This window comes from Fundulus heteroclitus, unplaced genomic scaffold (assembly GCF_011125445.2).
Source record: "Fundulus heteroclitus isolate FHET01 unplaced genomic scaffold, MU-UCD_Fhet_4.1 scaffold_66, whole genome shotgun sequence".
Lineage (NCBI taxonomy): Eukaryota > Metazoa > Chordata > Actinopteri > Cyprinodontiformes > Fundulidae > Fundulus > Fundulus heteroclitus.
Window position 1 is genome coordinate 1,223,644 of NW_023397099.1, and position 19,825 is coordinate 1,243,468.

A 19,825-nucleotide genomic window follows, 5' to 3' on the forward strand; every position below is an offset into this window, starting at 1 on the left:
ACACGACTTTTTCCCCCTCAAGTCAGGCACCAAACAACCTTACATGTGGGGCGCCTCAGTCTCTGCCCACATGCCGCACGCACAGCCTGACACATGTGTGTGCCGGTGTGTTCTTGCTTGATTATCCCACAAACACATGGCTCTGAAGTTTGTATGTGGAAAGACATGTGCTGAGCAGCGTTCATTACTACGGCTTTAATTAGATTAAGTAAGAACATTGAGTCTGATGCTGATCTCATTTGCTAAAATGATTAGCCAATGGTTGGTACAATAGGATGTGTAATCAAAAATTCTTCAGTGATCACAGGCATTTTTAAATTCTTTTTATCAAGAGGCAACTCAAATCAGACTCATTTAATTAGGTTCACGAAACAAGGGGGGCTGAAGCACTTCATGCCTCCTCCACAGCCAGTGTGTATGTTTGAAGGTTGATTTAATAGCTGATTAAGACATACATAAAGGACTGAACTAAAAACACACAATAAAATGCTTTCGCCAAAGCTGTCAGGCTTTTACAGAAAACCTACATCACTGATCAGATATGCATCTTCTTCCATCGAGTTCTTTAAACACGTCAATGGGAAATTCTGTGGTCTTTACATCAAACCGCTGTTGGTTTTCAAGTGGCATTGATGCTGTAATGATAAAATATCGTTTGAAGGGCCGATAATGGTTGGGTTATTATTGCTCCGCAGAATTCTGGTGGTGTTCGACTCCTGGTTTGGTGGGCGGCAGGGCTTTATGGCCTTCTGTTACAGCTGCTAGAGAAACCAACATCGTCTGGTTTTCCAATGCGGGCTGGCATCAAACGCATCTACAAATGTCAACAACAGCCGTCTGGAGAGGCTCCACATGTCAAAATCTTGGGAAAAGAATTTACCTTGAAAAACATCGAAGATATGCTGCAGCATGTAACCTTTTTTTTTAAATAAATTTTTTTCTCAACCAGTGCTAGGTTTGCTGTAACATACAGCGTTAAGGGATGATGAGGGATGTAATCTCTCAATATTAAAACGGCACAATATTTCTCAACAAAGAGAAGTTTGTCCTGTAAGCATTTGATTTTGTCTGGTGAAGTAAGTAGAAGCTATAATTGTAGGCCCTAAACATGAAGGTGAGTTTATCTTGCTTTACACCTTATTGTATCTACGTTTTAAAGGAAGAAAGGAAATAATTATCGTTGACCGAGAAAGACCAGGTTCCCTGACAACAAAAGTTTTGTGTATATTAAAACACTTGCAAACTAATGAGCATGTGCATCCGTGTCTATATTTGCGTCTATATTTAGCACAATTGAAAGTGAGGTGCAAAATCGGATGCAAGAGGGACTTTTGTTTTCCTTCTTCAATGTTCCTTTACGGGCTCTGTATGAAACACAGTCATGTTGTAATTATGGGGCTACCTTGGTTTTAAATGTTTTGAGGTGAAGCGGCTGTTTTGAGGAGTTGGTGAAGGTAAATCCAGCTGTTGTGAGATGATTCTAAACTCTAATGGAATTTAGTTGGTGAGGAGCTGACAAAGCCCACTTTTCTAGGTTTTATTGTTGATATTTAATCCTTTAAATGTAATGGCAAACAGGCTTAAATTGGAGGCAATCAGACTTTCATTCAGTTCTCTCTGAAAACATTTCGATACCTGTCCAGAAGTCTTTGTCAATTCTGGTGGCTCGCACTTGTGCAACCTGCAGTTGGAGCGCTGCTGTTTTAAAGAACATGGAGGCCCATCGTCCTCGGTGCATTCTAAGCCAGATGCAAATCAATGACCGACCCACCACTGTCCTGGGTCATTAGGAGCTATTGCTTGGTGTGAGTGGAGTATTTGGTCACATGAATCATGATGAGATGCTGATGTAATCTCTCTGGAATGTGTTGGAGGACCGAGCTGTAAACACTGGGGAGTTGGAAGTGCAGTCCTCCCCCTCTGTTTAGTGATGACTTTAAATGTAATTTTCATTATTTTCATCTTTTCTTTTATTAACTTTTGTTTTTAGCACTTTAAGATATTTAAAATGCACAAAAAAATAATAGTCATTATTATCAATGCTATTATTTTTTAAATAATAATTACCTCCAACTCCATTTTTGTAGAATGTCAACTTTCTTTTACGGCAGCTCTCAAACTGCCAGTAGCACACTAAACGTATTCATTTAAAAGGCACAGATCCAATTGGTTTTGCATGTCTTATCCGTTGTGGACGCAATTTTTGTAGGTCACCTGCAAAAACAAGCCCATTTATTGCACATGCAATATCTATCGATTTATTTATTTATTATTATTTATTTTTGCCCATACATAGCTCCTTATTTGGAACCCTTGAAGATCAGGCCCTAAGAAGGCTGTGATTGGCTCACTACAACAATAAGGTTGACATCTGCTTCAGAGTTGCTTTTATCAGTCAATGACATTCTTACTTTTCCCAAAAGACTGCTAAAGTGTTATTCTCGTGAACCCAATAACGAGCATGAGTTTGATTTTTTTTTCTCAAAATCCAAGTAAGGACAAGAATATATTCAAAACTCCTAAGAAGAATAAGAAGATAAGAAATTCCTTTATTCTCCCACAATGGGGAAATTCAGGCGTGACAGTGGCAAAGACAGAGACAGAGTTGAAAAAAGCAAGCCAATCTAATCTTAAGTTAGTTCTAAAGCACAGTGGATGAGGTTTTTTCAGTGCAGCCACTTATTACACAATCACAATCATCTCAGTCTATTGGTAGAGGTGTAAGCAAAAATAACAGCTATAACATGCCACAGCCTCCACCGTGCCTTACAGAGTAGGCAGAGTAGGCAGAGAGGCGGAGAGATCTTTTATCTCTCCGCCTCTCTGCCTACTCGGACGCTTTTTTTCTCTGCTCCGTGCTTGTTGCATTTTCCTGCCTTTTACTTTTTTACTTTTTATCTCCTTTTTATCTCTTAGCCAAAACCACAGAAAGTTGGATTTAGTTATTTTATTTATTTTTGATTTTGATTTTTGAAAGATGCCTACCCTCACCACAGTGGACTTTGACACGCTTCTACAGAAGATATCTGTTATGGAACAGAAGATCTGCCGACTCGAACTGAATTATGATGTAAACGGCGCGTATGGAAATTAAACAACCCTGCCTGTGACTCCGAACGGCGACCAGCAGCCCAGCAACTCATTGAACAAACAGCTCCCTGAGGAAAATGAGAATCCCTGGACCACTCTGGGTGCAAGACCAAAGGATCAATGAACCCCCCACCTAGACAAAGGAAACTGGCCAATACTACCGAGAACTGTCCCAGGACAAGTGAAACAACTGCGGGCTGTTCCCACAACAAATGATAGGAGTAAGCCATGTGTTTCCCACGGCCAAAACTTAACAGATCAAATACTGATTTAAAAGGAACAAATCGTAAAAATCTAATAAAAATCAATACGGCTCACCTTGAACCAAAAAACAAAACAATTAAATGTGGTCTATTAAATATAAGGTCTCTCCCTCCAAAGACTTTGTTAGTTAATGAATTGATTTCTGATAAACAGATTGATTTATTTTGTCTCACAGAAACCTGGCTACAAGAGGACTACGTTAGTATAAATGAGTCAACTCCCTCCAATTATTCAAATTTCCACATTCCCAAATCTGTGGGAAGAGGAGGAGGAGTGGCAACCATCTTTCAGTCTGATTTATTAATTAGTCCCAGGCCAATTAATAACTACAGTTCTTTTGAACATTTAACACTCAGTTTCCCTCATCCAAATTCTGTTTGTTGTTTTGTATCGTCCACCAGGCCCTTGCTCTCAGTTTTTGGATCAGCTCTCAGACCTCTTATCTGATTTGGTGATAAACACAGACAAGGTTATTATAGTGGGTGATTTTAACGTTCATGTTGACACAGAATGTGATAACCTTAGCGTAGCCTTTAAAACTATCCTAGATTCAATTGGTTTTGCTCAAAATGTGCATAAACCGACGCACTCTTGGCTCCATACTTTAGACCTTGTGCTGACATATGGCATTGATTGTGAAGAATTAACAGTATTTCCTCACAACCCTGTCCTATCTGATCATTTTTTAATAACATTTGAGTTTAATCTAAATGAGTTCTCCACCCCCAAAAGAGGGTTCCATTATAGTAGATCTTTATCGGACAACGCTGCATCAAACTTTAAAAAGTCTGTCCCCCTCTTAATATCGTCGGTATTGCAGAAATACCCTGCAGATAGCAGCAATGTTGTTTCTTCCCATTCAAAAATAGATGTCTTTGTTAACGGTATGACTTCGTCATTGCGTTGTGCATTAGACAATGTAGCTCCCTTGAAAAAGAAGGTTATTTACAGGAAGCTGGCTCCCTGGTTTAATTCAGAGCTGCGTTCCTTGAAGCACAAAATTAGGAAATTGGAGAGAAAATGGCGCTCTACACACCAAGTGGAATCCTACCTAATCTGGAGGGACAGTCTATTGTTGTATAACAAGACCCTTCGCAGAGTTAGAGCAGCATATTTTTCATCATTAATTGAGGAGAACAAAAATAATCCTAGATTTCTCTTCAGTACAGTTGCCAAACTCACACAGAGTCATAGCTCCGTTGATCCATCCATTCCCTTCGCTCTTAGCAGTAATGATTTTGTGGGATTCTTCATAAATAAAATTGATTCCGTTAAAAATAGAATAATTGGCATCCTCCTAAACATGATTACCTCGTCCTCAGTAAGTGAGGCAGCGTTGGAGGAATCTTTAAAACCTGCACAGTGTCTGAACTGTTTAGAAGCAGTAGAGCTTTCTGAGCTATCTAAACTTTTAGCTTCATCTAAACCTTCTACCTGTATGTTAGACCCGATCCCAAGTTGTTTAAGGAGGTATTCCCTTTGATCGGTGGTCCTATTTTAGACATGATTAATTTATCCTTGGTAAATTGATATGTACCACAGGCTTTTAAAGTAGCTGTTATTAAACCTTTACTTAAGAAACCATCTATTGATCAAGATGAGTTAGTAAATTACTGACCTATATCTAATCTTCTTTTCTTATCTAAAATTCTTGAGAAAGTAGTTGCTAATCAACTATGTGAACATTTACAAAGTAATTACCTACTTGAGGAGTTTCAGTCAGGCTTTAGAGCTCATCATAGCACTGAAACAGCTCTGGTGAAGGTCACTAATGATATTCTCATTGCCTCAGATAATGGACTTGTGTCTGTACTTGTCCTGTTAGATCTCAGTGCTTCATTTGACACAGTTGATCACAATATTCTCCTACAAAGACTTGAGCATACTGTAGGGATTAAGGGGAAAGCATTAAACTGGTTTAAAACTTATCTGTGAGACAGATTCCAGTTTGTTCATGTTAATAATAAATCTTCCTCAAACTCTAGGGTCACCTGTGGAGTACCACAGGGTTCAGTCCTTGGACCAATTCTCTTTACTATATATATGCTTCTGATTGACAAAATTATCAGACAACATGGGATTAATTTCCACCGTTATGCTGATGACACTCAGCTATATTTATCCATAAATCCTGATGAATCCAATCAGTTACTTCGACTACAGTCATGTCTTGATGACATCAAAAGCTGGATGACATTAAATTTCCTGCATTTAAATTCTGACAAGACAGAAGTTTTAGTCTTTGGACCTGAGTCCTCAAAAAATAAACTTCTTAATCAATCACTTAATCTGTATGGCATTAAATTGGCCTCTGGAATTAAAGTTAGAAATCTTGGTGTTGTTTTCGTCATTTAAATCCCATATTAAACAGGTTTCCAGAGTTTCCGTTTTTCACCTCAGGAATATCGCCAAAATTAGAAACATTCTGTCCAGGGGTGATACTGAAAAACTAGTCCATGCATTTGTTACTTCAAGGCTGGACTATTGTAATTCTTTACTATCAGGAAGTCCACAAAATGCAGTTTGAAGTCTTCAGCTGATCCAAAATGCTGCAGCAAGAGTTCTGATGAAAATCAACAAGAGGAATCATATTTCTCCAATTTTAGCTTCCCTTCATTGGCTTCCTGTTAAATCAAGAATAGAATTTAAAATTCTTCTTCTAACGTATAAAGCCCTTAATAATCAAGCTCCATCATATATCAGAGCTCTGATTACCCTGTATGTTCCTAACAGAGCACTTCGCTCTCAGACTGCAGGTCTGCTGGTGGTTCCTAGAGTCTCTAAAAGTAGAATGGGAGGCAGATCCTTTAGCTATTAGGCTCCTCTCCTGTGGAACCAACTCCCAGTTTTGGTCCGTGAGGCAGACACCTTGTCTACTTTTAAGACTAATCTTAAAACTTTCCTTTTTGACAAAGCTTATAGTTAAAGTGGCTCATGTTACCCGGAGCTACATCTATAGTTGTGCTGCTATAGGCTTAGGCTACCGGAGGACATCAGGGCCTATTTTTCTCACTCTACTGATTTCTACTGTTCTCCAGTCTACTGTTCTCCAGTTTTGCATTGCATTACATTGAAATGACTGTTGTCATTTCAGCTTTTAACTTTTTGTTCTCTCTCTTTTTTCTTCATAGTAGGTGCACCTGGTCTGACGTTCTGTTAACTGTGACATCATCCAAGGAAGACAGATCACCCGCAATTACCATCTAATGTAGAACAGATTACTGGATCAATGTGTGTTTCTGTGCTTTTTTGTCTGTCTTGTTAACTGTGACATCATCCAGTAAAGACAGATCATCCGCTATTACCATTTAATGTAGAACAGATTACTGGATCAATGTGTGCTTCTGTGCTTTTTTTGTCTGTCTTGTTGTGTCTCTGCTCTGTCTTCTGTAACCCCCAGTCGGTCGAGGCAGATGACCGCTCATACTGAGCCCGGTTCTGCTGGAGGTTTTTCCTTCCCGCTAATGGGTGGTTTTTCTTTCCACTGTCGCTTCATGCTTGCTCAGTATGAGGGATTGCTGCAAAGCCATGGACAATGCAGACGACTCTCCCTGTAGCTCTACGCTTCTTCAGGAGTGAATGCTGCTTGTCGGGACTTTGATGCAATCAACTGGTTCCCTTATATAGGACATTTTGACCAATCTGTATAATATGATTGATTCTGACTTTGTAAAGTGCCTCGAGATGACATGTTTCATGAATTGGCACTATATAAATATAATTGAATTGCATTGAATTGAATTGAAAAGCCTACTGGAAATGTTGGAATTCCGTTACGAAACAGATTTGCTCCGCTCCAAGATGTGACCCAGGAGAATCACGACAACATTCAGAGGTATGTCAACACTAAGCTACCAGAGAAAAGACATGCCACAGGGCCAAGGACCTGGATATTAGGCAATCAATCTGTAAGCGGGATTAAACATTTCTGTAACAAGAAAAACACAGAGGTGCTGATTTACAACCCTTTGAGCTGTGGCCTGGTGTCTGATATATCAGACATCCTTCCAAGGATCTTGAAAGAACGCCCAACCTTTGTAAAACTCATAATACAAGCTGGAGCCCTGGGCGACGCCTTCCAGAGAAAATCAGAAGTATTGAAAGAGGATTACATTCTGGAGGAGTTCAACATACAGTCTGTTGAACTTAGTTCATGGCCTTAATGTCAAGGTGTTTCTCAGAATTGTGGAGACGAGAATTTTACAATTACAAGGTCGGCTTTCTATCACCTGAAGAACATTTCCAGGATTAAAGGACTAATCTCTCAAAAGGATCTGGAAAGACTAGTCCATGTGTTTATTTTTAGTCAAATTGATTCCTGCAACGGTGTTTTCACAGGCCTGCCTAAAAAGTGGATCAGACGGCTGCAGCTGATCCAGAACGCTGCTGCACCCGTCCTCACTAAGACTAAGAAAGTAGAACACATAACCCCAGTTCTAAAGTCCTTACACTGGCTCCCTGTATCTCAGAGAATAGACTTTAAAATACATCTGTTAGTCTATAAATCCCTTAATGGCTTAGCACCTAAATACATCGCAGACTTGTTATCAGTGTATCAACCATCCAGAGCACTAAGGTCTTCTGGCTCCAGCCTTCTCTGCATACCTAGAACCAGAACTAAACAAGGAGAAGCAGCATTTAGTTCATATGCTCCACTTATCTGGAACAAACTTCCAGAAAACTGTAAAGGTGCGGGAAACCTGAGTTCTTTTAAATCAAGATTAAAAACACATCTGTTTTTGACTGTTCTAGTTAAACTGTTCTACTGAAACAGCATTAGTTAAATTTTTTTACTCCAACTGTTTATTGATGTTCTTTTTTTGTTTCTACATTTTATTCCTACTTGCTTATATTCTGTTTTATTTTCCTGTATTTTAATCATGTAAATCACTTTGCATTGTCTCTGTACTGAATAATATCTTGAATGTAAACACCTATATGTTCGAAAAGCCACTAAATGTTGGAGGAACGGATTTAAAAACAGCCTGTCCAGTTAACCTGTAATATATAACTGATAATTACTCTGAGAGTAAAGACAGAGTATGTGACAGACTGGCGACCTGTTGAGGGTGTACCCTGCCTCTTGCCCGGTGAACGCTGGAGACAGACACCAGCAACCCCGCGACCACATGAGGGATTAAGCGGATCAGAAAATGGATGGATGGATGGATAAAGACAGAGTAACGGCCCAGGCAAACTGCACTCAGAAGGCCACTGAATAATATTTAGACCCACTTTTATGCTTGTAGGCAAGTTTCCTATCATAAAAAGGCTACTTCTTGAGTCTGATTTTGCTAACTTTAAATTACATGGCTAAATATTGGTCTGCACCAATCATTATCATATCAAATAACCATCTCATAAATATGGATATGTGTTCAAATGGCATTTCAACCCTCTACTCTCTCTTTCCACTTCAGTAAGACTTACCGAACTACAAAACGAGGCACCAGATCCATCTGGGCTCTTACAGCTTAATACCATCTCACCCATCCTTGTGCTAAAAAAAAAAAGCAGTACTGTGGTCTGTCAGGCCTCCCTAAAGATATCAAGTGACATATGTAAGCTGAATGGAACTGGAAAGGGTTATCTCTAAGATGCAGCTGTCAAAAACAAATGGGCCAACACCTCAATTACCGCTAAATTTGGAGGGAAAAACAAACTTCTTGAAGACAGGGCTGGAAAACCACAGAATGGCGCTGAATAATTGAAGGCTTGTATTCAGAATGCTACATAGTCACTGGAATATATGTGCCACTTTAAATCCAGGATTCAGTCTTCCCAAAATCCCATATGACTCAATGTTTCATGAGTGCAACTATTTAGTGAAAAAATCTTTGAGTGATTTCTTCTGAATTTAGAGATTATTTACATGGTTACTGTCAGCATGCATCAAACGGTTTTCAAACATGTCATCGGAGCATAAATCTTTTCCTGACCACTTGGAGCTTGAGTCATCAGGAAATCCTAGCACTAGCATAAAAGTTTTTTTGTGTGGAAACTACAACAGCAAAGAGCTTATTGGCTTTTACAGCAACTTTTGTCAATTTTTATTTAGCTTGAGGCAGAAATCAAAGTCTAGCAACAACACCCTTCCCCACTCCCCTTCCAAGCAAATGAAAATCAATACGAACCACAAATACAAAATGTTACAGAGCCCCTCTGGTGACATGGACAGACATTTTTTTTTGAAGATGTTAAGTCGTAGCCGCAACTTGTCTATCTTGTGGCCACGCATTAGTAACGTGTGGCCACGAATGAGTAAATCGTGGCCACAAGATAGATAAGTTGTGGCCACAAGTTATTTGTGAAGGTATGGAGCCCCTCTGGTGACATGGACAAATTATTTTTTTTGAAGATGTTAAGTCGTGGCCACACATTAGTAACGCGTGGCCACAAGATAGATAAGTTGTGGCCACAAGTTATTTGTGAAGGAGCTCCTTTATGGTGGTGTATTATACATTCAATGAATATGGAGAACATACACTTGATTTCATTTTAGTTCAACCTTGAAATTAACTATAATGACATTCTGCGATCTCTTCCAATTAAACACAGAGTGGTAATAAGCAAAGCTCTCAACTTACACGCATTGACCGTGTGACATGCACATTTCACTGACTTCACCTGCTCACGCGCAACAGAGCTCAGTCTAAACTCCGCCTTCTGCGGAGCTGTTTCAGCTTGTTTCACAGCTTGTGGCCATCAGTAATTATTTCTGCTGCAGTTCATGTTAACAGAGCAGCAGGAAGAGCGATCAGAGTTATAAATAATTTTGGTCTTAAACGTAAGCCGATACCGTCCGGTACCGCAGTAGGAAGTGGGGAGAGCGGCTGCCAGATAAATCCTTCATTCAGAACCAGTCATGGCTGCACACTGGATCAAAGAACAGTTCTGCAAACCAGATCCAGTCTTAAAAGCCTCTTATTCTGTGTCAGGGTGCTGTGGGCATGCCTGGGCTGGGCGCTGCCTTTTTTTTCCCCTGTCCCTTCTCCGCAGGTGGTGGCTGACTAGCAGGGAGGCGCTGCTCGCAGGTGATCTGCGTTCCGTCGTCAGCGGGGACGGTTTTTAAACAGGCTGCTGGCAGCGCCTCATCGCCATGGTGTCAGCCTTAAGTGGCAGGACTCAGTAGGCCACCGTCTTTCTACGCCTTGGAAAGCATCTAATTTCTGTCTCCCTGTTTCCCAGGTGGAACCTGCCTCGGATCCCACTCCGGAGAACCTCTTGCCTTGGCTGAGCCGGCCAGCTCTCGGCAGGCTCAGCTGCTTAGGAAGAAAACCTCAGAAAGTCCCTGATCATCCTCGCAAGTCTCAGTGTCTACAGAGCGCTGATCAGCTGACAGCCTCCCTGCCGCCGCCCCCACCGCACGAGTTGACCGGACCCTCCCCCGCCCCCCTCGGACTCTGTCAGCCATCGCACCCTCTCCGATCACCAGAATCCACCTAGAACTGATGACTCTGCTTGGCAGCCTCTACCCCTGCTGCAAGCAACAGCAGCTTCTCAGTCTTTGGTGCACTGCAGCGACCGCTCACTCCCCTGGCAAATCAATCATATCACTACGATGACCATCTCCTGCTGTTACCAGACGTCCGGAGGACTCACAACACGTCTTGAGCTTTATATTTAATAAACTTGTTAAACTCGGATCTCTGCCTTCTCAGTATGTTCTGTATGTGGGTCAAAAGAGTGGGTACCATGACATTCTGTTTATAAGTTTCGTTCTAATAAACAGACATGCTGCTTTGCGCTTAAATTCAGATGTTTGTCTCTTAAATTTAGAGGTAATTTTAAGGAACTTGTAACAACGGGGCTTCAGCTCACATCCATTCATCCTGTTCCCTCTAAAGGAGCCCTTTACAGTCTATTTTTGCATTTTTCCCACCGCGCAGTGCGCCAATCGAGGGAAAATCCGCCCACCTTACCGCCTCAATCCGGTATCATTAAGTATAAATTATGCTGATACCAGACTTTACCGAAAGTCTTTTTTTCCACTGTCTCTTAGTGAAAAAGTAGGATGTACAGTTAATCATCACATCCCTGGATGCACTCGTGTCTGCTGAACATCAATCTCCAAGGCAGTATTTATCTTATCTATCTTGTGGCCACGCCTTACTAAATCGTGGCCACAATATATCCATCTCGTGGCCACGAATTAGTAATTTGTGGCCACGATTTACTAAGTCATGGGCATGCTTTAATAAGTCGTGGCCACCCATTAGTAAAGCATGGCCACGACTTAACATCTGTCCATGTCACCAGAGGGGCTCCGTAAAATGTGAGCTTTTGCTGCGGAAAAATCTTTTCAAAATGCCATTTAGTGCTTTAGTCGATGAGCACTGAAGAATGTTAGGACAAATGTGCAAATAATTTCACATTTACAACATGCAACAGTAGCACACATGATAGGAAAATAAGCTTTAAAGATGTGCATTGAGGAGGAATACTTCCACCTATAACTGTTTCGTCACGTTCCAACCACAAACTCCAGTATATTTTATTGGAATTTATAAAGAAAACAACACAAAGTAGCACATAATTATGAAGTGTAATGGAAATTATATTTTTTTCCAATAACTTTTGCACACAAAAAAATCCTAAAAAGCGTGTTGTGTGCTTGAGTTTAGCTCTCTGTACACTGATAGCTCTAGTTTAAATAGTGAAGTCTAATGCTTTGGGCTGGAAATTTACCTTCCTGTGGTAAAAAATAAATAAAAATACAGCCAGTGCTACAATGGAATGGTTTACTCTAAAACATATTCGTGTTTGAAAGTGGCCTAGTCAAAGTCCAGACATATATTTGAGAGTGGAAAATTGTTGTACATAGATGTTCTGCTTCCATTCTGCTGTTGTTGGAGGTATTTTGGAAGGAAGGATTTGTGAAACCTTTGATCTCTAGATGTGCAAAGCTGGTGGAGTCATACGACCAAAAAGTTGTAATGAATTCAAACTGCATGGTGCACCAATTGTATTAAAAAAATATGTTTAAAAGCACAGAAAATCTGGGCAAAATACAGTAGTCTTATTGTTTCAGATATAAATAGTAAGCAAGTTACCACATTGAAATACAGCTGCTGAGAAATGTTACACATGTAACAATCTGCTGTCTGAAGCTGGGCGCAGCTCATATTAAAAATACATTTAAAACACAATAAGAGAATTATTATTTGGTTCCTTTTAAATAAATGAGTCCTGAAGGTAACTTTGAGTGATTCCTACTATGACATGATTTAAAGTCATTAGCCTTCCTACTTCCTTCCTGACAGCAGCGTGCGCTCATCGACCATGACCTCTCCATCAACTCCGCTCTTCGGATCCGGGTGCTGATGTGTGTGCTTGTCCTAAACAGTCCACCGATTCTTCTTTCACCCTGCACAGTCACTGGTGATGCCTCCAAAGTGGACAGATTTTGATAGCCGATGAATCAAAATGGATCAAATGGCACAGGGGTTTAGGGCGACTGATGGGCAGAGGCTGAAGCCGGTTAACAGATTCCGTCTTATAATCCGGGGTCATCGCTCATCACGTCAAAATTTAGCCCAAAGAAACTTTTCTTCCTCCCTTCTGCCTCTGTGTCATATATTATTGATCATGGTCACAGACCATAGCAGCCTGCCCTTTGGCTGCTGGTGTCTATATCTGATTCAATTCTTTCCTCATAAAGGGAATGTTTGCATTCATAGCACCATAACTGTGCTGACTGTGTGTACCATAAAACTTTCATTTCATGCAAGAATTCTAAACTAAAATGATTTAATTCCAGTGGCAGGCCTTTTCTATACCAAACAAGGTTGTTGCATGGTTCACTGTTAAGTTTAAAGCACAGAATAACTTGGGTTGCCTCCAATGTGAGATCTGCTACGCAGACCGGGTGTGTGCGTACGATAAAGTCAGTGTGAAAAAGTGGCAGAGCCAAAAAGAGATGTGTCATGTGTGACATCTCAGCCATTGCAAATTTGATCTCTATAAACGGACTTTTCACAGACTGAGTCAGATCCCGTTAGCATTTCTTATGATAATGATGCAGTAATAAAAAAAAAGCCATGTGATGCAATGAACTGTAAACATTGATGTTTATTTTTTTATTGCTCCCTTTCATAACTGTGTTGTTATGCAGTTACACTTTAAATTTACCAATCCTTATAATCAATAACAATAACAAACTAATGTCTTGCATTGCACTTTATAAAGTACAAAGGCTTTGGGTCAATGTGCCTGTTCATAGCTATTTCATACCTATGTGTTTCTTAAAACATTGTGTATAGAACTGAGCACCGCCAGCCAGCTAACTGGAAGAAGTATACAACTATGTTTTCATGCTTACATGAAAAAAACAAAACAATGGATGCAATTCTTTCTAGTTCAGAAGAACATGTCTAGTGAGTAAAAAAGGGAGGTAATCTGTTTTAAAATTTAATTTGGCATGTTACTAGAACTATGTGTGTTAAGCATCTGACTGAAGGCTGGCTACCTGAGCAGATAGCCTGACTTGTTAACCAACAAATATTACCGTCCCTTACTCCCATTGTCACTTAATCATAAGGAAAGGAGCACAAAGCTATTTTTCTGCACAATAAGCACATCAACTTTAGCGCTACTACTAAATTTAGAAGTTGTTTAGTGTACATTTAGCTTAAGTCTACATATGAAAAACCTAAAATAAATGTAATTAATGTCACACATTGTAACTTTATACCTCTTATTTTCAATTTGTTATATTATTTCAGCATCACTGGGGAAAATATTTAGATTTTTTGGTTTAAAGTCAAAGCAAATAATGATGCTTTTGGTGCTGATACAGTAACACTGTGGCATTTTTATCCATGGTCATAATAATAATAATAATAATTATTATAATTATTATTATTATTATTATTATTAATAGAAATCTGAAAAGGTTCTTTTCTTAAAGAAAACGTCAGATTTTCTTTAGATTTGTCAAAACAATTAAAAACCTTAAATCCTGTTCCTTCCACCATCATGTATTACTTTATGTTCATCTAGTGCACGAATCACATACATAAAAAATTTTGTGTAAAAAAAAAACGTGACAAAATGTTAAAAAGTGAATCTTTTAGATTTTTTGCCTTCAACAAAACATATTTCCTCGTGACAGAAGCTATGAAAGTTGGCCTATTTTTGGGATTTGCAGAGCAAACTACAAGCCTCTCTCAAAGAGGAATAACAGTGAGGCTCTGAGATAAATCGAAGACGTGACATATGTAATGTCATGCTGCTGGTCGCTGAATATGATGCCAGGCAGGCTGGGTTCACTGAGGCCAAGGAGATGGGATAACAGCCTACAGCGCCCAGCTTTCAGCGTGTTCTTGTAGAAGCTGCTGCGGCTGGATTTACCAGCTAAATGAATCAGGCTGGATGAACGTCTGACACTGTGCCCATTTAAAAAGCCCGCATTTGTATCTCTTAAATGAGCATCTGTTCATGTCATTCACTTAGAATAAGTGATTAAAAGCTTCCAGTTGGGCAACAGGCGAGCCTGTAATGAGTCCCTGGGCACTCAGTCGAGGCCGGAAACATTTGAGTAGGGTCAACATGTGCACGAGAGGCAATGGTGCCGGACGTGGAAGAAACAAAAAAGAGATGGGCAAGAAAAAAGCATGATAGGGTTCAAAGATAGAAAGCAGTTAACCCAGCTAACTCCGATCATCATTGTCTTGTGTTTTAAAATGTGCAGTAAAGTAAAACACCTTTGTTTTAACTAATCTACATAACTAACAAGCATTAAAAAAAAAACTATGAGATATTCCGAAAGGTTAGTCCTCACAAAATCAGGGCAATTAATCCAGCAAACCAAGGAATAGCCAGTTGCTTCAGGGAGAAGGCTTCTAATCAGGAACATGATCAATTAAAAGCAAAGATTAACAGTGAGCTGCACGATGATGGCGCTTGAGAAGAGACTTGGCTCCTGCTGCTTCTTTCTCTTATTTGGCTGGGTTGCAGGCTACTTACACATGGGGCCCAGATGATGCTGGTGGCCTTTAAAGCTCAGAAAACCCCTAAACTAAAACAGGTCTCCAACACAAGCACACCCACTCCCATCCTGATCTTAAGGCCAAAATTCCAGAACAGTTGGCCTTAAATAACACTGTCGGAATCACTTTTGCTGAGTGGACGAGGTCATGAGTTCACATTCACTGTACGTGAAAGATTTAAATACTAACTACACAGGTTTTAGCCAAGTCATCACTCCTGCTAGATACTTTAATGTTAATCCCTTAGACTAATTGCAAGTTAAAATACATCATGATGTTGACTGATAGTCCTTCAAACTCTCCGAGTTTTTCTGAGTCACATTTTTATTCACTGAACCTACAGAAGTCACATTTCAAACTAGCTTAAGTGAAAGAAAAAAATCCCCAAGTCTTCAGCAATCCTGTTGCAGTGACCTGTGCTATACACCTACCACATTAGTAATAATCCATCACAGAAAATATGTGGTGCATAGGCCAAATGAAGAATATTTTAGTCAACATTGGTATTAATTCTTATTCAGAGGAGAATGTCCATATGTTTTCATTAGTATTTGTAAAGAGTAGCTATAAAAACCAAATAAAAGAATGTCTAACGCACTCCACACGAAGTATGGCAGATCAAACGTGTAGCAGCAGAAAGATGCTACACGTTTGTAGCTGATGTTGTTTCAGAAAGAAACAACATGAAGAAGAACCAGGTTCCCTGTAAACAGTCCAGGATGCTGGCTAGAAAGGTAAAAACATGTGGTTTGCAATTTCTGGTGGTGTTCAAGACTACAATGTATACCACCAGGCTTATCATGTGTCTTTTCTACATTCAGGGTAGCAAAACATATTCTGATATGTTTTTTTTATTGAAGGAGACGTACATCCTACCTTGCTGAACATGCAATAAATATGCTGCTAACTTTGAGGTCCCATAATAGCAAAGTTGATATTATTTTCGGTCTGTTACTGTAACTTATTTTTAAAAAGAGACAAACAAAACCTTATCATTTGTCATGTGTTTTAACTTGAAGCTTTAGCCACCTATGACACGTTGTCTCCAAAACCACGATGTCCAACAAACGTGAACCCCTAAACCGATTTAAGTACCAAACCAGGACTCAAAAATAAGAATATGTAATATATTGGGTTCTGTCTTGGTTTTATGTTTATTATTTGATCAATTGTCCTCTCTCCTGCTTTAGTTTTCTGTTTTGGGTTTGTTCTTGTTTGGTTTATGCTATTGTTTATGTTCTTCTCAGTTTTTGAGTTCTGTCAGGATCTCTCACTGATGTCTGGTTTGATTTCCTATTGCACACACCTGCTTAGCTCTGCCCAGTTGCTCATTACCTTCCACATGCACATCCCCCCTCTGTTTATGACGTACCCCCCTCTGGTCATTCATGTTTTATTCCTTGGGGGTCGATACATTCCTCCCCCCCTCTGGTCTGAATATTATGGATTTTTAAAAATGTATACAAAGTAGGGCTGTCAGATTTAACGCGTTAACTTTGTTAACAACAACGCCAACATTTTTTTTTTTTTTTGTCGGCGTTAATTGCGCGTCAAAACACACACACCGTTCCCTGATGTTTTTTCCCCGCCGCGCTCTCCGGACTGTGTTTCTTTTATCTTCGGCGCTTTCCGTAGTTTCAAGACCGCTAGAGACTCCAGCAAAACAGACCCGCGCTCACTGTTGCACAGACTGTTTATTTCATGCGACTTTGGGCTTGTTTTATTCTAAAGGCGCTTGTAAATTTCATGAGTCACGGGTTGCGGTTTTTTTGGGACGTTTCTGAAAGTGAAATTGCTTATTTGGGCTCTAAAATAAGTGACGAAACAGCAGTTATTAAGAGACCTGCCTGCACTAGACACTTTGTATCCAGCTGAAATATCCCTCCGCCATAGGAGCCGACGGTAGTAAAGGCAGACAGAGCAACTCTGCACGTATTTTCTGCAGTTTACGGCGCAATAACCGGTGATAACTGCTGAAAGTAGATTACTTGGTGCAGATCACCATTTTGAGCAGACATTGGCTCTGAAGATGAGTTTATAACATGCTGATAACATTGCAGAAACCCAACCCATAAACCGTACTTTAATGCTCATTCATTTGTTTTCTCTGTATTTGACAAACTAAGGCTGAATTATGTTGCCAAACGAAGGACCTGGAGTTACTAAACAGTTGCTGAACAGTCTCTTTCAGGCTATTAAGCTCCTGCCCAGTTGCAAGCAAAGTGTAAGACTGGAATGACCTGAAAATTAAAAACCTTTTTCCAGGCTTAAACTGTATGAATATGGATATAAACAGCAAGCAAAAATATTGTTGTTGGTGTGAAAACTCTGAATTAGATGTTTGTGAGAGAGAGAGAGAGAGAGAGAGTGAAAAAACGAACAATAAAACCTGTGAATTTATTGAAATGTAAAATTTTTATTAATTTATATGTATATGCCTAATACCATGTCTATCTTTGTTTAAGAGGCAAAAAAATATATCGACATGGTATTTATTTACAAATTTATTTACACATTATGTAAACATCAGGGTGTCATGATTAGTAATTTAGCCATTATAGTCCAGAGTTTAACATTTGGCACGAGGATGTTTTCATTCCAATTCTCAAAAGTGCTTGAAAAATAACAAAATAGAAATATTTTTTGTACAAGCATGTATTTTATTAGTGTCATTTATTGCAAAATTGTATATTAAAATGCCCAAACAGGCTATTACACTTTCAGAAATAAAAGGATAAAACATGCAATTAATTTGCAATTAATTTCGAGTAAACCATCGACATTATGTGATTAATCGATTCTAATTAAAATTTTTAATCCTTTGACAGCTCTAATGTAAATACATGTCTTGAGTCTTTCACATTTGTTAATTTAATTTTTTGTTGTCTGTTTTTAAAGAGTATTAATACGTTTTCTGCTCGAAGCGGTTAAAGTAAACTAATACCCACTCCCAAAGTATTTTGTCATATTTCGGCCCGAAAAATCAACAGAAAAGGTCAAGAGTAGATGACGGGACAAACAGCCATGGTATTGTTACAGGACGAACTTTGGTGGATGATGAAGATTTGCAGGCAGCGTCATAAGATAAGAAGCAGCAGCCGATTTCTCCACCCTCCCGCCCAGGACAGGTTACATGCTGTCTCCAGCCAGACAGCATGCAGGCCACATAACCTTGTCGTTATGTTCATTTATAAAACACTTAAAATGATCCCCCCCTCTGTTTTTTTTTGCAAATCGCACACTGCTTACATGTAACACAGAAATAACAGGTCAAACACAGCTACAGATATAAAATAAAACAACAAAGGAATGTGATATAACCCTTTTTATACAGGCATCTGTTACAATCACCAATAAGACAGATTTGATTCTTCTGCTGTAAAGCCTTCTGCTGACAGCTGTAAAATTTCTGCTCTGTAGGAAATACCTAACTGTTTTTTCCCCTGTCATCCTTTGCTGAGATTGTTGAAAGCTACAAACACACACACACAAACCCAAAAAGTGAAACTGCACCGTCATCTGTACAGCGAGGAAGAGCGCCATGGTTTGCTAATGATGTCTGTCTATAATGTGGCGGATTAGTGTTGCGAGGCTTAATGTTTTCTGCTGAGTGAGCCCCTTGAGACTTTTCTGCTTGCCATTTTAGTGAGTGTTCTTGTGTTTGAGCACAATACTTGTATGAAAAAAGGCTCTTTTTCATTTACCGTAGTTCTGTCAGCTATGTGTGCAACTGTCCTGTCAGAGGACGTGAGGCTTAAAATGAGAGACAGACTGCAGTGTCTTGAATGGTGACTGATAAAAAAAAAAAAACTATAGGAGCAAAAATGACAGAAACCATTTGTAACTTTATATAACATGAGTTTACTGTCATTCTCTTTGCCCTTAGAATCGAGTGTGTGCATGCAGGGTTTTTTGTCCTGTGGGGGACTAGCAACATGTCCTAGGTGTACTCTTCCTTCTGACCAGTGTCCACTGCGGACAGGTACTAGCACACCCCATGGGAACTAATTTGAAAGCGATAAAAAAAAAGATTTAGACTTAGATATGCAGCAACATAAGCATACTGTTTGTCTTAGTATCTTTATGTGCCATTCCTATTTATTTGGGGGGATTTTATGAAACGAATTACAGCTAAAACAGAAATCCCGCAAACAAGTCTTAGACATCAACTGATAAAGGTTTTTCAAGGCCGGAGTCGATTGGTTTGACATCCGCCTAACCGATTCCTTATATGCGCTGCCAAATTTTTGGGGCCGATTCTTGAAGCCTATATAGCTTTTTCTTCCTTCATTTACATGATAAAAATGACACAATGATATCAAATAGTTGACAAGTCTCAATTTAAACAAATAAGAAACATTAATTAACAAAACAAACAAAATATGTAGAACATTTAACTATATAACAATAAAAACAAACGTAACACTTTATATAGCAGCATCAGGCCCTTTGTAATGCATGCAACCTTCCTGAGAATATTT

The 19,825-nt window shown here is 39.4% G+C and overlaps 1 protein-coding gene and 1 long non-coding RNA gene across 2 annotated transcripts in view; one reads left to right on the forward strand and one right to left on the reverse strand.

Moving 5' to 3' along the window:
- The window catches only part of LOC118561537 (neuron navigator 3-like), a 145,352-nt gene that overhangs the window by 12,445 nt on the left and 113,082 nt on the right, over positions 1–19,825 (reverse strand). The gene's annotated exons all lie outside the window — the stretch shown is intronic.
- On the forward strand, positions 2,923–11,000 carry LOC118561540. The gene is made up of 2 exons (XR_004930114.1): positions 2,923–3,311; positions 10,543–11,000. It is a non-coding gene; the product is annotated as an uncharacterized LOC118561540 (long non-coding RNA).